Here is a 17844-nt window from a genome sequence, read left to right on the forward strand (position 1 = left end):
AATATACGCTTAAATAATTTTTTAGAAATTATTTTCGACGTCCCGGAAAAGACGAGGAGCCAACGGAGGAAAGAACGAGCATAAGCGGCCGACCAGCATCGCACGCGACGCCATGGGTGGCCGCCGAATAATCGAAAATGCACGATAACCGAGAAAACAAATTAAAAGATTTTAATTAGAGTGCATGCATTCTAAAATGTCTTCGTTACCGAGATTGATGTGTACTTTATGTAAAGGTGGTTCGCACGCACGCTAAAGTTGGAACGAGGAACTTTTTACGGAAATCCTAAGCTTTTGAGGTGGGCTTTATTACTTAAACTCTTTTATTTGAAATGATATGTTATGGTGAAATAAGGGTGGTTTAAAATAGTATGTCATGCCGTATTTTATATTTTGAATTGCCTATCTGATTGTCTACTGGGATAATATCCTACTAGACTTTGATAGTTAACGAATTCGGGTCTGACTAGGGAGTTAGTCCCTACTCGGACTAGTGCACTGATAGGGATCGTGAGCCGTCCCCTAGGTCGGCCGGTCCAGTGATCGAGTTTGTGGCCACATTCTTGTTTCACATGATAGCTCAGATATGGTACATGATGGGGGATGATGTTCGCCTGCGCAGGCACTATTTTATTAAAGGAATGATTTAGTGTTTCTCGGCTTTTTTTAAAGTAAAACCCGAGATTCACTCGATGATGGCTTGACATGTCTTAAATGATAAATGTATTTCGGGCATGAGTTCACTGAGTGCATCAAGTACTCAGCCCCTGCATATGTTTTCCCTATGTGCAGGTTGAGCGTGGACGGAGGACGGAGGATGTTGAGCATTGGACAGAGACAGTATTCAATAAATGATCTGGTTACTATTGTGTCTTCATACATAGTAGTAGCTAACTCTCAAATGCTTCCGCTATGCCAAGTTATAAGAATTTCCTTGATTTCCTTTGAATTGTCAAACTATGTCATTCACGTTGTGTACCTTCGAGTTTTGAAACCTTGTTGATAAATGAAATTTCATCTTTTGATCGATATATCGTACTCCTTTTGATTGTTCCCCCTTCTTCCCCGCCTCTTAAATCCCCCACGAGTCACGATTCCCCGTGCTTCCTATCCTTAGGAAGTGCGGTCGTGACAGTGGGGGTACCAACACCAAGTCCCTCAGTTTGGCAACCAGGGAAGACAACCAAATGATCAAATGGTGAACTATGTCCCGCAGTACCAGAGAGGAAACCGCAGAATCACTTCCAACCAGAGCAGTATGGACCTTCCGGCTACTATCAGCAAGGCCATGGAGGAGGTCGATTTAATCTGCGATATGACAAACAACAATTTAAAGGTCCAGGAGATGTGATGATCCCGCATCAGCCCCAAGACGCGATGCGAGAAATACAAGAGACTCATATAGAACAGAGGGCTGCACTCGAAATGCTTACAAAGCAGTTGTCCCAGGTGGCCATGTCATTGGGCGAGCTGAGAGGGAATGAGGAAAAGCTCCCAGCCACAGTGCAGCAACCTACAGGGCGCAAAAATGTCAATACAGTCTCTCTGAAATTAGAAACAGTTTGTCGAAGCTCATCTGCAAGTTTTACAGCACCTAGACTCAACCATAACGGAAGCCTTGAGTCCAACGCCCTTGATCAAGTCACAAAAGGAAAAGAGTCTAGCACCTATAAACAGGTTGCTGGGAAGAGGAAGATGGGCGAAGCAGAAAATGTGACTGGAGTGATCCAATCTAGTGATCTTCCACCAAAGGAAGCTGACCCAAGGGTATTTACGCTCCCAATTTCCATCAGAAACGTCCAAATGGAGCAAACAATGAGCGATCTAGGGGCTTCCATCAATATTATGCCGTATTCTATATACGAGAAGCTGAAAGATGCTAAGCTTGTCAAAACCGATATGGAAATACAGCTAGCAGACGGGTCTTGCATCTACCCCGAAGGAGTTCTGGAAGATGAACTTGTCAAAGTAAACAAGTTTATGTACCCCGATGGCTTCTTCGTCATAAAGACGACAGAGCCGGGAACGGAAAAGTCTGTTGGCAACCTTTTGGGAAGGCCATTCTTATCGACAGCCAGCACAGTCATCGACGTCCGCCAGGGGACGATGAAGTTGAGTTTTAATGGAGAACAACTTACATTCGAAGTTGATAAAGTTGTAAGAAAGCCACAGAAGCGAGAGCATTCAAACAGTAGACGCTATCAGCCCTCGAAAACAATAGTATCCGGAAAAGAAATCCTTCAAAGAACCACCCTCTGGTTCCACTGAAGGTGAACAGCTCAAGAGAGAGGCAGCAGAATGGTTTGATACGACGATGACTGGAGAAATGGACGATCAAGCCATTAGAAGGGCAATTATGAAATTTTGCCAACCGTCACAACCAACCGAGTCAAAAGAGGTTACCCAACTAAGAAGGGTCGAGAAACCACCCGACCAAGCCGCCCCATTGGAAGGAATGCTGAAGGAAGATCCCTCGCCTACAGGGCAACTAATCTCTGCACCAGCATCTCCGATGACTCTCAATAACCATACCAACCAGGCCAATAACAAACCAGTCAACCTAAATCTGCAGGAATAGGAAGAGAAATCAAAGAAAAAACTGAGACCGGATCAAGGGGTAGTCAATTGGAAAACGCATGCCTTGATAGAAACTCACTCGGAGCTGTATATGCATCCCATGATAAAAAAGAGGAGGGACGCCCCACTTTAATCGACAATGCAGATTTAGCCCCGCCCTGAGATTGGAAGAGTTCATGGTGGGGGAGAAAGAGTTACTCTTCCTGTAACATCCTGAATTATAGGGCTCGATGAGAGGTTTGGATATGTGGTGAGGAATAGTAGTTAAGTTAAACCGTAAAGTATAAATTTGATACGAAATGTCGATTAGTCAATTTTCGGCAATTTCTTTTGTCCGTGTAAAATAATAAATCGAAGCTAAGGGGTAATAATTTTATAAATTACAGATTATGGCCTAGAATAATTGTGGATAATCTGAGGAATTGTTTTGGGCCATTTGAAGGTAATTAAAAAAATTATATCACCGATTATTTCAGTTTTTAGCGAAAACGATCGGCGAAACTTTTGAAGATATAGACAGGAATAATTTTTCCTTAAACTAGAATTTAAATGCTAAATGATGATACAAAGAGTTGATAAAAGTGATATCATATGATAGGGCAATAAAATGTTACAAGATAATTAATTTATTTAAAAACTAACTAAATAATTAAATAATAATTAGAATTCTCTAGAATAAAATTGTGTCTATCATCAACTCCAACCCCCACCCCTCATTTCAGCCAAGAACGTCCACCCCTCTCTTCCATTGAAGACAAGAGCTCAACTTTTTCATTTCCAAATCTTTTGTCATTTTAATCGGTAAATCGATCGGGAAATCGGATATCCGCCAGAAAATCAAGGTAGCCCTTTCTCCCTATCCTATTTTTATACCTTGAAATTGAGTCTATGTTGATGTTGAAGGGCTGAGATTTCGTTCACTTGGGGGTAGGAAAACTAACCGATTAAATTTCGATATATTGACGTTTACGCGATCATAGACCTTAGTTTGTTGTTGTTTGATATTTGAGTTAGAAGTTTGATTACATGGCTGTGAATTTGGATGAATATTGAACAGGGGAGGGGCTGAATTGATGATATTTGATGTGGAATGGTTGAGTTTGAGATAAAATCTTGAGGAGAATCAAATTTTGTGTTCTGCCGCCTCCTAGTTTGAATTATTAAGCATGTTTAAATATGTTCAAACTTTGGTTTAACAATTTATTTAATAACTATGATGAGTCTAGATGATCCCTGATTTTTATGGATAATTTAGGTGTTCGTTTACCATGTGTATAAATTGTTTGAACCCTATGACCATAAACTGTCAAAATTCTGGTAAACTTCCATATTTGGTATGTTTTATTCGAATTATTCAGGGTACTTGAGCTAAGGATAAAATCGAATAAATAATTTTTACATTAACTATATGGTTTCCGGGTGTTCTTGGAATTTTATGATGAATTAAAGAGTACAAATACCATTTATAAAAATTGTTTAGAAAATGCTGCCAGAAATTGTCCGATTTTGGTAGTATGTGGGAAAACGAGAATATCTCTTAAACTATTAGGAATCTCTAAGTGAATCTTGTTGGATTATAAACTGGACTTCTTTGAGTATTTAAAAATATTAGGTCAAGCCTCTAAATCCTTCCGAATGAATATAGAAGTTGTATGACGAATCGGTCCAGTGCAATTGTTATACTAGAAAGTTAAGGAATAAGGGGATATTAAGTTAATATAGCAAATGAATTTATTTAAGGTGTTTGATCATGGAATTATGATTTAGAATGAATATGAGTGTTAATGTAAATTTTGGAAACTTTCAAATTGAGGTTAGCAATTTTAACACATTAATTACATGATTATATACTTTCTGTGAATAGTATTATGTGAATAGTAACAGAATACTTAGTGATTTTATTCGGAAGACTTTATAAGCTGAAGTTGATGAAAATAAGTATATGTTACTAATAATTACGATATTTATAGTATAAGGCATAGAAGCTTGTAACACGAGTCGTGCAAAAATGAATGGACCTAGAAGATAGCAAAGGGTCGGAAGGTGAAATAGGCTTATGTTCATAAGCCTGCGAGGTAGCGTATCCTCTCTATGTTTTTCGATTCCTTTGGTTGAGATGATGTGTGCTATAATGTGATTATTTGTGAGATGTAAATTAAACAATGTGCTTAAATATGCTTACAATTTAATATGTGGATTGTTATTATACTTATTAAATTTAATCTGAATGATCTGCAGAAATAATGGTACGAATATGAATAAAAGACATTAGATATGATGCAATGAAATGTAATAAATTATGAAGATCTGAATAATGCGAAATATGTCTGAATAGATTATGAAGATATATCCGTATGTATATGAAAAATAAGTTATCTGGTAGGCAGAACATGAATATAATAAATACAAGAGAACGATGTGTAAATGTTATAAAGTATATACTAAAAGAATGTCTGTGCATACGATAAAAATGATTATATGAAGTGATATTTGGAAATGGAATAAATGTGAAAAAGATATTTGAAAGAATAATATGAAATAAAACGTCCCATTTGCTTGGTCATATATGTTGGGTACAATTGGCATGCCATAGGACAGCAGTGCATTATCTGTGATCACTCGTATTCTGGATAACCGAAGCGAGGATCGTCTGTTATCTGATGGGCCCCTATCTGATCTGCACCCTAATGGGTGGTTTGATTATCTGTCTGCACCCTAATGGGTGGTCTGAATTATCTGTCTGCACCCTCATGGGTGGTCTGTGCGGAGTCCTCTCGAGGACAAAATCCGCGTCTGCATCTGATTCTCTTTTTGATCTGATCCGTGTACCCTACCTGAAACCAAGCAGATATTGGGACTATATGATAAGATAATATAAAATAATATCTGATGACTTATGAATAAGAATTTGTAATCTGTGATATATAAAATAATATCTGATGACTTCTGAATAAGACTCTTTAATTTGTTACGTATAATATAATATCTGATGGCTGGTGGATAAAGTTATGTGATCTGTGATATATAATAAGATAAGATGAAATAATATCTGACGACTTCTGAATAAATGATCTGTAATCTGTAATCTGTGATATATTATATGATAAAATCAGATAAAATAATATCTGATGAATTCTGAATAAATGATATGTAATCCGTAGTCTGTGATATACGATAAGATAAGATAAAATAATATCTGATGACTTGTGAATAAATGACTTGTGATCTGTGATATGTGATATGTGATTTGTGAAATATGATATATGATATGACTGTTGATTGGTCCTCACGGAGGAAATGATATTTTATGTTGAACGGTCCCCGCTCGGGGTAATTAACACGGAAGAATAGTATACAAAAATAAATGGTAAAAGGAGAAAATGTGATGCGAAATGATATATGATGATATGAGAAATCTGGAGAAACCAAAACTACAAGATAAAATGAAAATGTTGTAGTATAAAATAAATATATGAATCTATTATCAAGAGACCGTAAGAGAAATATGCCGAGAATGATATGATGAATATATATGGGTATCTGAACATGTATGCTTTGGTGTGAAAATTATGAGAATTTGGAATATATAGATTGTAATAATAATTCAAGGTGATAAGGAAATGACATCAAGAATGAAATCTCTAAAGAGACACAAGTAAGAATATATGGAAAAGTTGTATGACGATAATATAAATAAGTTTGATATAATGAGATTGTAAGTAATTTTGGAAATTTGTGATATTGAAATGAAAACAAGAAAAAGATTAAAAAGGAAATAATGTAGTTATTATAGTTACCATTGTCTTAGCTGAGAGGGTTGGATTCTGTAGTTTGGATATTGCTACTGGGCTTTCGAGCTCACTCCCCCTCTTTCTCCCCCTGCAGGTTAGAGTCGACATTATGTCAGTGGTGTCGCACAGCTTTGCATCTTTGGTGAGTCACTGGTGGTCAACTTGGTTTAGTAGACGTGGCATGTTGGGCAATAGTTTAATCTTTAACCTTCCGTTGGGTAAATGTTACGTTTTTAAATGTAATAGATTTTAATTATGCTTTTAAGCTAAAAAAAAGAAAAATTTCAGCACGGGCTTTCGATACTGAAACGTGACATCACTTATTCGGTGGGTTTACCTACCGGGTAAGGGGTGTTACACTTCCAGTGTCAACCGAAACTGACACCCAAAGGGCGGAATTCGAACTGGGCAAACCCTCGAACAATCGAAGCAATGCACACACAGGCAGTGCAACTCCCATACTTTACCGACCAAAAGGAGGTCAGAACCTTTTTAGGACGCGCCAGGATCCATAGAAGATTCATCAAGGTTTTCGCAAAAAGAGCCCAGCCCATGACGAAGCTTTTTCCAAATAACATGAAGTTTGAGTTCTTTGATGGCTGCAAGGTTGCGTTCCTAAAGGACCTATTGATAAACTTTCCAAAAATACGTGCCCCCGACTGGAATCACCCCTTTGAGGTGATGTGCGATGCTAGCAATCATGCTGTGAAGGCAGTATTAAGTCAGAAAATCCAAGGGGAGAGTTACGTTTCTCTCTGTGTGTCAGAAACATTGAATCGGGGACAAAGGAACTATGATGCGACCGAAAAGGAAGTGCTATCAGTAGTCTTTGCATTTGGAAAGTTCAGAAGATACCTACTTGGTTCCAGGGTAATAGTGTATACAAACCAGGCGGCCGTCAAGTACCTCTTGGTGAAAAGGGGATCAAACCCGCGTTTGCACAGGTGGTTATTCCTTATGCAGGAGTTTGAATGGGAAGCACTAGATAAGAAAAGATGTGAGGATAGAGAGGTGATCACCTGCGCCGAATTCTGCGGGAAGGAAACAGGGAAACCATTCTAGCCAATTTCCCTGAACGGCACCTGCATCTAATCAAGTCAAAATCTGAAGAACAGCGGATCTGCCAGGAAGGAAAAATTGATCAAAGCAAACAGAGAAGCTGGGGACAACACGCACAGAAAAGGGAAGTGTTTGCAGATATGGCCAACTACTTGGTAGCAAGCGAGTCGACAGGAAGGGACAAAATGGAGGCGTTTGTAGTGGGCGACATTCCACTACTAATGCCTAGCTCGCACCAATGAACAGGTAGAAGGAGTGATCGGGTACTCATGGAAAGTCTGCTTGATCAAGCGACAAATTCCAAATCTATTAAACTGATCAAGTAAAATCCCATGGGAACCCGGTCAAATCCTTATTAGTGTAAATAGTTTTTAATGTGTTATTTTTATTTCTTAGAAAATTAAAAGTCGGAAGTGGAGGAAAGAAACTGATCAAGTGGAACTATGTGAGTCGTCATCTGGATTTAATGGTCCACGTGATCACTGCAAATCGAATTTGATCGGTAGTACAGTGACTGAGTTGACAAAGGCAGGTGATGATAAGACGGGTGCAGTAATTAGAGAGGTGTCAGGCGGCGCCAACTGTCACAATGAAGAGACGTCTTGGAGAGAAGGAGGAAGCGTATCAGAGAAGCTTTGCCACCTGACACTCTAAAAAGGTGCGCCTGCACGTGAAGAGTCGCACAAGTCTGAACAGACGCAAAGATCTCAAACTGGCAAGAATCTCAACAGTCGGGGTTGCAGTATAAAAAGGGTTTTTTCAGATCTCACTTTCCATCAACTAACTTCAGAACCTTTGTGCTATCCTCATCTAATTCTCTCCAAGTTCAAATCACCCGAAATCATAATCAGAAAAAATGCAGGGCAATCAACTCGAGACTCCCAATACTTCCTCATTTTCTTCAGGAGCCGGTATCAACAGTGATAATCAGAGATCCTTGTCTCCACCCAGCCCACCAACCACCAGAACCCCATTATTGCCTCATAGATTCATCGGCCCACTCCAATATGTGGACCCGGCTGACAAAAGGCGTATGGACTCCGTACTCAGAAAAATTTCCCACCGGCGCTGACCCCGTGGAGGTTTACACCGCCCTCAAAGCTCGCCTAGGAATTTCTCAGTCTAAGGACCCCGATTCGCCACCACCCGCAGAGGAGGATGACTCCATCAAAAGAACGTGCCGCCGAACGAAGGATCAACTACTTCTTGAAGCTGAGGGTTCAAGGCAGCAAGCAGATGAGAAGAGACAAGTGCACCAAGGGACCAAGGCAGCCGTGGAAGCAAGCAAGACTGTGGAGGGCAGCCAGATGAGAGCAGAGGAAGAGAGCGAGAGGAAGAAGGAAGAAAGTATCCTTCCTCCTCCCAAGAAGGGCCACCATACCAACCAAGGTATGGGGCTTACTAACGCTGCCAGCATGCTTCTCCCAGCGAAGGAGAAAAAGAATAAAAATACCAAGGAGAAGGAGCTCAGATGAGCACAAACGCCATGAAGGCAATAAGGAAGGCCTGTGAAATGGAGGCTATTAGGAAGGCGTGCAACATCCCCTCATTCAACCATCTAGAAGGCAGTAGTATCACACTTAACTCTGTTTCTTTGTGTAAACTGTGTTTTGACTCCATTCTCACACTTAGTCCTGTGTATGGACTAAGTGTGAGAAGTTTATGGAAATTGTTGTCTGTTTTGCCTATGTGTTATATTTATCTATATTTGTTAGCATGTGTTGATCGCTGGCACTGCCTCACACTTAGCCCAGTACCTGGTCTAAGTGTGAGAAGTTTCCTTTGTTTGTTGTTGTGCCATTACCTGTGCCTAACCCTTTTTTCCACTGCATCAAGTCTCTCGAGGACGAGTTCATATGCAGTGGGGAGGGGGAACGAGTTAGTTACAGTAGAATCATACATGCTAAAAATTTTAACAAAAAATAACAAATTCCAGTTAGTAATAAAATAGGCAATATGCATGAAGTTGGATAATTGGAAGACTTGATTACTTTTTGGAAGAGTTAGAAAAAGGATTCAGTATGCTCACGTGTAAAAACTTGATTGCAAAAACTTGATCAATTTGAACGACGCAAGTATGATGGAAACGCTCAATTTCTAAACCAACTGTGAAGCCTCTCTATATGTGAGTTATAAGCCAAAAGTAGAACACTTTCTACTATTTTTACAAAAGGAAACTTTACGAGAGGCTGACTTTTAATATTAAGATGACAATTACACAAGTAGTAAGGACTAAAGGCACTAGGACTTAGCCTTTTGAGCCATTTTCTTCCTTCGTTCCACAAGGCACCCCTTAGTTAACCACGTTGAGCCCATACACTCTTACCCATTCCTTGAAACCTTAAAACCAAATTCAAAGTTTCATATCACATGAGGAAAGAGGGTCAAAGAGATGAATTTTGTCAAGGGAGACAAAAGGGGATGGCGATAGAATGGTCGAAATGAAGGGTAGCCGGGTTGATCAAGTTAGACAATCGGGTTGATCATATAAAAAGAAATGAAGAAAAGGGTTTGAGAAAATGAGGGCAGGAAATAGTTGTAACCTGACCTAGAAAATCAAAAGTCAGGAAATAAGCCGGAAGTAATAAGGTTAAAGGTCAAAATTTGACGAAGAATGAGCATCAAGCAGAGGAAGAAATAAATACCCCAAATTTGATCCAGCGAGTTTAGTCAAATCTTTGTCTTTTTGACTCATGTGATTTTTCTTTTTAATTTACAAATTTTATTTTAAACTTAGAACCCCTAGGACCCTACCCTAATAAGTTACTACCCTTGAGCCCCGTTACAACCCAAAACAAAGACCTTAAGGAACTATCTTGTGCAGTCCGATTCAAAGAATTAAATTTATGGCAACACCGAGTGAACAAGTCCTAACATCTCTGGTGAGAAATGAGTGACTGAGTGAATCCAACAGTGGTTTTTAAATTGAGCAATCTTGACAAGTTGACACCTTGATCAAGCAAAGCGAAAGAGAAGGAACACAAGCTACTGACAAATGGATTGACCTCGACCTCGGGTATGATTGTTGGAAAATTATTCGGTCTAATGCATACATGTGAATACGTGTTTTTTATCTTGAAGTCGTGTTTTCGTTTTTTCTTTTACCTATGAAATAAGTAAACCATGCCTGAAATTTGCCTTATCTTTTTTCTTTTCTTTTTTTCTTTATACTTGAGGACAAGTATGTTTTAAGTGTGAGCAGTTTGATAAGGCTCATTACATGCATCGGTTTAAGGGTAAAATGTACGCTGCTTGATCGGTTTATCGCGCAAAACAAGTGTTAAATGTGCAGGAATGCCACTTGACCAAGGCAGCAAGGCTAAACTGACCAAGAAATAAGGGCATTCCTTCGGAAGTCCATAGAAATTTGACAACACCGCGAGCACCCCCGATTTGATTGCGATTGCCCGTATTCCTGGGGTAACTGTGATGGCATGAGTGGGTTCTTCTCGTCATGAGCATGTAGGGAGCCAATTCCCCAATCGTTGTCTACGACGACCATCTTTGCTTCTGCTTCTTCGAGTAATGGTATTTCCTGTTTAACCGGCGTGGACAACTCTCCTTCCTCCTCACTGGTCAGTTGCTCAGCAGTAGATGACGATGCGGCTGCTGCTAACGTGGCTCTGTAGCGAGTGGTTACTACATCGGCCTCCTGGACTCGCCACTGAGCTTTTGTATTTCTGTAAATGAGAGGATGATTCCAGTGTCCTCCGCGGTGGTACCTTCTCATGAAAAGAAGGAAAAACAAATTAAAAGCAAGAAACAAAACTATTTACACCTATGCATTAAACACATCCATGTAATAACACCATGATTCCCCGGCAACGGCGCCATTTGGTGGAAGATGAAAATTTCGCGGATCAAGTAATATGGAAAAATAACCGACCGGGTGGATCAGTTTGCAAATGTCGTTGCAACTTGATCAAGACACTTCTCTCTCTGACAAAAAATATTTATAACTCCCTAACATGCAACCTACTTTTAACGGTAAAGCAGCAAGTACGGGGTCGATCCCACAGAGAAACTGGTGCGTTGAGTGTGTGTTTAGTGAACAGGGTTTGGCTGCGGCCACTCTTTAAGTTGGGAGTTTTAAACTACTGGATTAAACTAGGTAGAATGTAACTATCTACTTAATCAAGGAGCATATCATGCTGAAAACCGTAAACTGATCAGGTAAGCGACATACTGAAAATAAATGACTTAGCTACTTTAACATGCTACGAATCTACGAAACACTTTTCAATTCAACATTATGCAAGCTCAAACTTTGGATCTGGGTATTTAAGACTAAACTAAGCTCAAACAGTCAACAAGATTTCCGAAAACAAACAACTTTGATTTAAAATAGAACTCAGAACAGATCTTGGAAAATGCGGAATACAAAACAAGAACGATTGCTTTCAACTACTTAACAAACACGAAATTTAACTAAGTAACTAGAACTGAAATGAAAGAAAGTGATAGATCCGAGAGATCCTCGGTCGGAAACTGAAACGGCGGCAAACAGATCTGGATCTCCCTTCTACTCTCTAGATAACCATTCTAACTCTCTACTGGAAAACGGAACTAAAACTACTGATAAAAGAAAAGAAAATAAACGGGAGAAGAAAGAAGATGATAAAAAAAAGCTAGCTCTCCAGCTATGGCGAAGCACCCTCTATTTATAGGCTCTTCGTAACAACCTCCAACTGTGATAACAAATTTGGCAGCTAATCTTCGTCCTTGCTGGAATTGTGCATCTCATCTGTCGAAACATGTCCTCCTTCTAGAATGTAGTGGTCCTTGATAACCGATTGAGGATCGCTTGCCAGTGCATCGGATATACGTGCCTTCTTTCTATTTCACAGTGGTCCCCCAGCTAACTGTTTGACCGTCAACTAGATAAACCCACACTCTTTTTAGCCTTTTCTGCCTTCTGCGCCAGCATGATCAGTTTGGCCTTGCTGCCCTTGGTCAAGCGGTATTTGTGCACAATTAACACTCGCTTTCCGTGTAAAACTGATCAAGTAGCCTACATTTTACCCTTTAAACCAATGCATGAAATAAGTCTTATCAAACTACTCACACTTAAAACATACTTGTCCTCAGGTATAAAGGAAAAGAAAAGAAAAAAAGGCAGATTTCAGGCATGGTTTCTCGTTTCAAGAAAGTAAAAGAAAAAGAAGAAAAACACAAGACTCAAAACATATAATGCCTATGTTATAGATTACCTAATCAGATTCATATTTAAATACTCAATCTCTGTTGATTTGGACAGAAAAATATTTGAGGAAGCTGAATAAATATGTATTACCTTTTGTATAACTCCTTTTCTCTTCCTACTATTTGTTTCATGCTAGAGTTCCATAGGTGTTCATGCGAGGATGATAAGGCTCATTTCATGCATCGGTTTAAGGGTGAAATACATGCTACTTGATCGGTTTATCGCGCAAAACAAGTGTTAAATGTGCAGAAATACCACTTAACCAAGGAAGCATGGCCGAACTGATCAAGCATGTACAAAAGGCGATAAAAGGCCAAGAATCAAGGGAGTTGATCAAGGGGGAGTGATCAAGCAGTTAGGTGGGGACCACTGGCTTCTAGAAGAAGAACACGTGAGGAAATGAGCTGGATATAGCGCACCATTCTGTTATCAAGGACGACGTTCTAGAAGGGGACACGTGCTGGAATATGAGACGCAAGGACGGAGCTGAGTCACGAATCTGTTATCAAAAAGCGTCGTCATTCTAGAAAAACAACACGTAGCAATCAATGAGTCGCTCACTCTTAGAATGAACGAATATTCCCTATCAAGATCGTTTAAATTTCCATTGATCAAACTAGCTAGTTTAATTCTGTCTAGATTAAAACTAGTAGTTAAAAACTCCCAAGTTAAAGAGTGGCAACAGCCAACCCCCCTGTTCACTACTCACACACTCGACATACCAACTTCTCTGTGGGATCGACCCCGAACTTGCCGCTTTACAGTTAAAGTTGTGCGAAATTGGGAGTTACAAATTACTTTAGCAAGGCAGAAAGGGCGAGAGCTAGATTGCATTGATTAAGTGGCAACGACATTTGCTAACTGATCCAATCGGTTCGGTTATCATTCCATATAACTTGATCCGCATTCTATTCGTGTTTTCGACCTCTTTCAAAGTCCTTCAAGTGGATCACACCTTTGCTCTTTTGTAATAATTGTTTAGACAACCACATTTGTTTCTCTCTCATTTTCCTCCAATGTAAGAGTCTGCTGCTCCAGATCTGTCCTTCTCCTTCTCCTTTATTGAGAGAGCAAGTTTTATTTCTCTCTCTTTCCTTCAATGATAGAGCCGGCTGCTATCTCTTTAGGGTTTCATTTATTCCTTTTAATATTCCTACACAGTGGTCCCCCAGCTAACTGTTTGACCGTCAACTAGATCAACCCACACTCTTTTTAGCATTATCTGCCTTCTGCGCCAGCATGATCAGTTTGGCCTTGCTGTCCTTGGTCAAGCGGTATTCCTGCACAATTAACACTCACTTTCCGCGTAAAACTGATCAAGTAGCCTACATTTTACCCTTTAAACCAATGCATGAAATATGCCTTATCAAACTGCCCACACTTAAAACATACTTGCCCTCAGGTATAAAGAAAAAGAAAAGAAAAGAAAAAGGCAGATTTCAGGCATGGTTTCTCATTTCAAGAAAGTAAAAGAAAAAGAAGAAAAACACAAGACTCAAAACATATAATGCCTATGTTATAGATTACTTAATCAGATTCATATTTAAATACTCAATCTCTGTTGATTTGGACAGAAAAATATTTGAGGAAGCTGAATAAATATGTATTACCTTTTGTATAACTCCTTTTCTCTTCTTACTATTTGTTTCATGCTAGAGTTCCATAGGTGTTCATACGTGGATGATAAGGTTCATTTCATGCATCGGTTTAAGGGTGAAATACAAGCTACTTGATCGGTTTATCGCGCAAAACAAGTGTTAAATGTGCAGAAATACCACTTAACCAAGGCAGCAAGGCCGAACTGATCAAGCAACTACAAAAGGCGATAAAAGGCCAAGAATCGGGGGAGTTGATCAAGGGGGAGCGATCAAGCAGTTAGGTGGGGACCGCTGGCTTCTAGAAGAAGAACACGTGAAGAAATGAGCTGGATATAGCGCACCATTCTGTTACCAAGGACGACGTTCTAGAAGGGGACACGTGCTGGAATATGAGACGCAAGGACGGAGCTGAGTCACGAATCTGTTATCAAAAAGCGTCGTCATTCTAGAAGAACAGCACGTAGCAATCAATGAGTCGCTCACTCTCAGAATGAACGAATATTCCATGTCAAGATTGTTATCCAGCTGACAGCCGAATCGAGCTTATAAATAGAGGGTGTGCCACCACAAGAAGGCATCCGAGACTTTACTTTCCGTCTAGTTTAGCTTAGCTTAGTTATTTAGCGTAGTTCAGCTCTCTAGCTTAGTTTAGTTCAGCTCTCTAGCTTAGTTTAGTTCAGTTCTCTAGCTTAGTTAGATAGCTTAGTTTAAAGGGCGACCGAAAGAGAGCGCTTCAGAATACTCATTTCTGTTAGCGTTATCTTAAGTTTCCCGCTGAGATTTTTTTCAGTTTTTACCGCTTTCTTAGATTCCTAAGTGTTAGCTTAGTTTAAATTTCACGTAGTACTCAGCTTTTAGTTTAATCAGAGTTATTTTCGCTTTTAATCCGCGCATTTACTTTTCTGTTATTACCTGCAATTCACTTGATCCAGTAGTTAAATTTCCATTGATCAACCTAGCTAGTTTAATTCTGTCTAGATTAAAACCAGTAGTTAAAAACTCCCAAGTTAAAGCGTGGCAGCAGCCAACCCCCCTGTTCACTACTCACACACTCGACACACCAACTTCTCTGTGGGATCGACCCCGAACTTGCCGCTTTACGGTTAAAGTTGTGCGAAATTGGGAGTTACAAATTACTTTAGCAAGGCAGAAAGGGCGAGAGCTAGATTGCATTGATTAAGTGGTGCCGACATTTGCTAACTGATCCAATCGGTTCAGTTATCATTCCATATAACTTGATCCGCATTCTATTCGTGTTTTCGACCTCTTTCCAAGTCCTTCAAGTGGATCACACCTTTGCTCTTTTGTAATAATTGTTTAGACAACCACATTTGTTTCTCTCTCATTTTCCTCCAATGTAAGAGTCTGCTGCTCCAGATCTGTCCTTCTCCTTCTCCTTTATTGAGAGAGCAAGTTTTATTTCTCTCTCTTTCCTTCAATGATAGAGCCGGCTGCTATCTCTTTAGGGTTTCATTTATTCCTTTTAATATTCCTACACAGTGGTCCCCCAGCTAACTGTTTGACCGTCAACTAGATCAACCCACACTCTTTTTAGCCTTTTCTGCCTTCTGCGCCAGCATGATCAGTTGGGCCTTGCTGCCCTTGGTCAAGCGGTATTCCTGCACAATTAACATCGCTTTCCGCGTAAAACTGATCAAGTAGCCTACATTTTACCCTTTAAACCAATGCATGAAATATGTCTTATCAAACTGCTCACACTTAAAACATACTTCCTCAGGTATAAAGAAAAAGAAAAGAAAAAAAGGCAGATTTCAGGCATGGCTTCTCGTTTCAAGAAAGTAAAAGAAAAAGAAGAAAAACACAAGACTCAAAACATATAATGCCTATGTTATAGATTACTTAATCAGATTCATATTTAAATACTCAATCTCTGTTGATTTGGACAGAAAAATATTTGAGGAAGCTGAATAAATATGTATTACCTTTTGTATAACTCATTTTCTCTTCCTACTATTTGTTTCATGCTAGAGTTCCATAGTTGTTCATGCGTGGATGATAAGGCTCATTTCATGCATCGGTTTAAGGGTGAAATACATGCTACTTGATCGGTTTATCGCGCAAAACAAGTGTTAAATGTGCAGAAATACCACTTAACCAAGGCAGCAAGGCCGAACTGATCAAGCAACTACAAAAGGCGATAAAAGGCCAAGAATCGGGGGAGTTGATCAAGGGGGAACGATCAAGCAGTTAGGTGGGGACCGCTGGCTTCTAGAAGAAGAACACATGAGGAAATGAGCTGGATATAGCGCACCATTCTGTTATCAAGGACGATGTTCTAGAAGGGGACACGTGCTGGAATATGAGACGCAAGGACGGAGCTGAGTCACGAATCTGTTATCAAAAAGCGTCGTCATTCTAGAAGAACAGCAGGTAGCAACCAATGAGTCGCTCACTCTTAGAATGAACGAATATTCCCTGTCAAGATCGTTATCCAGCTGGCGGCTGAATTGAGCTTATAAATGGAGGGTGTTCCACCACAAGAAGGCATCCGAGACTTTTCTTTCCGTCTAGTTTAGCTTAGCTTAGTTATTTAGCGTAGTTCAGCTCTCTAGCTTAGTTTAGTTCAGCTCTCTAGCTTAGTTTAGTTCAGTTCTCTAGCTTAGTTAGATAGCTTAGTTTAAAGGGAGACCGAAAGGGAGCGGTTTAGAATATTCATTTCTTTTAGCGTTATCTTAAGTTTCCCACTGAGATTTTTTTCAGTTTTTACCGCTTTCTTAGATTCCAAAGTATTAGCTTAGTTTAAATTTCATGTAGTACTCAGCTTTTAGTTTAATCATAGTTATTTTCGCTTTTAATCCGCACATTTACTTTTCTGTTATTACCTGCAATTCACTTGATCCAGTAGTTAAATTTCCATTGATCAAACTAGCTAGTTTAATTCTGTCTAGATTAAAACCAGTAGTTAAAAACTCCCAAGTTAAAGCGTGGCAGCAGCCAACCCCCTGTTCACTACTCACACACTCGACACACCAACTTCTCTGTGGGATCGACCCCGAACTTGCCGCTTTACGGTTAAAGTTGTGCGAAATTGAGAGTTATAAATCACTTTGGCAAGGCAGAAAGGGCGAGAGCTAGATTGCATTGATTAAGTGGCAACAACATTTGCTAACTGATCCAATCGATTCGGTTATCATTCCATATAACTTGATCCGCATTCTATTCGTGTTTTCGACCTCTTTCCAAGTCCTTCCAGTGGATCACACCTTTGCTCTTTTGTAATAATTGTTTAGACAACCACATGTCTATCTCTCATTTTCCTCCAATGAGAGAGTCTGCTGCAACAGATCTGTCCTTCTCCTTCTCCTTTATTGAGAGAGCAAGTTTTATTTCTCTCTCTTTCCTTCAATGATAGAGTCGGTTGCTATCTCTTTAGGGTTTCATTTATTTCTTTTAATATTCCTACACAGTGGTCCCCCAGCTAACTGTTTGACCGTCAACTAGATCAACCCACACTCTTTTTAGCCTTTTCAGCCTTCTGTGCTAGCATGATCAGTTTGGCCTTGCTGTCCTTGGTCAAGCGGTATTCCTGCACAATTAACACTCACTTTCCGCGTAAAACTGATCAAGTAGCCTACATTTTACCCTTTAAACCAAT

General features: G+C 39.7%; 1 long non-coding RNA gene across 5 annotated transcripts in view; it reads left to right on the plus strand.

Annotated features, from left to right (window-relative positions):
- Positions 1-3294: 3294 nt before the first annotated feature.
- Positions 3295-17844, plus strand: part of LOC121792090 — a 37005-nt gene continuing 22455 nt past the window's right edge. For 2 of the 5 annotated variants that reach the window (XR_006048832.1, XR_006048834.1), the window contains exons 1-3: positions 3295-3419; positions 4548-4652; positions 6463-6510. This is a non-coding gene — a long non-coding RNA (uncharacterized LOC121792090). Of the gene's footprint in view, positions 3420-4547; positions 4653-6462; positions 6511-12515; positions 12535-14032; positions 14056-14286; positions 14362-17844 lie in introns of those variants that run through there. The other 3 variants (XR_006048833.1, XR_006048836.1, XR_006048835.1) reach the window with 3 other exon arrangements.

Source organism: Salvia splendens, chromosome 2, assembly GCF_004379255.2.
Source record: "Salvia splendens isolate huo1 chromosome 2, SspV2, whole genome shotgun sequence".
Lineage (NCBI taxonomy): Eukaryota > Viridiplantae > Streptophyta > Magnoliopsida > Lamiales > Lamiaceae > Salvia > Salvia splendens.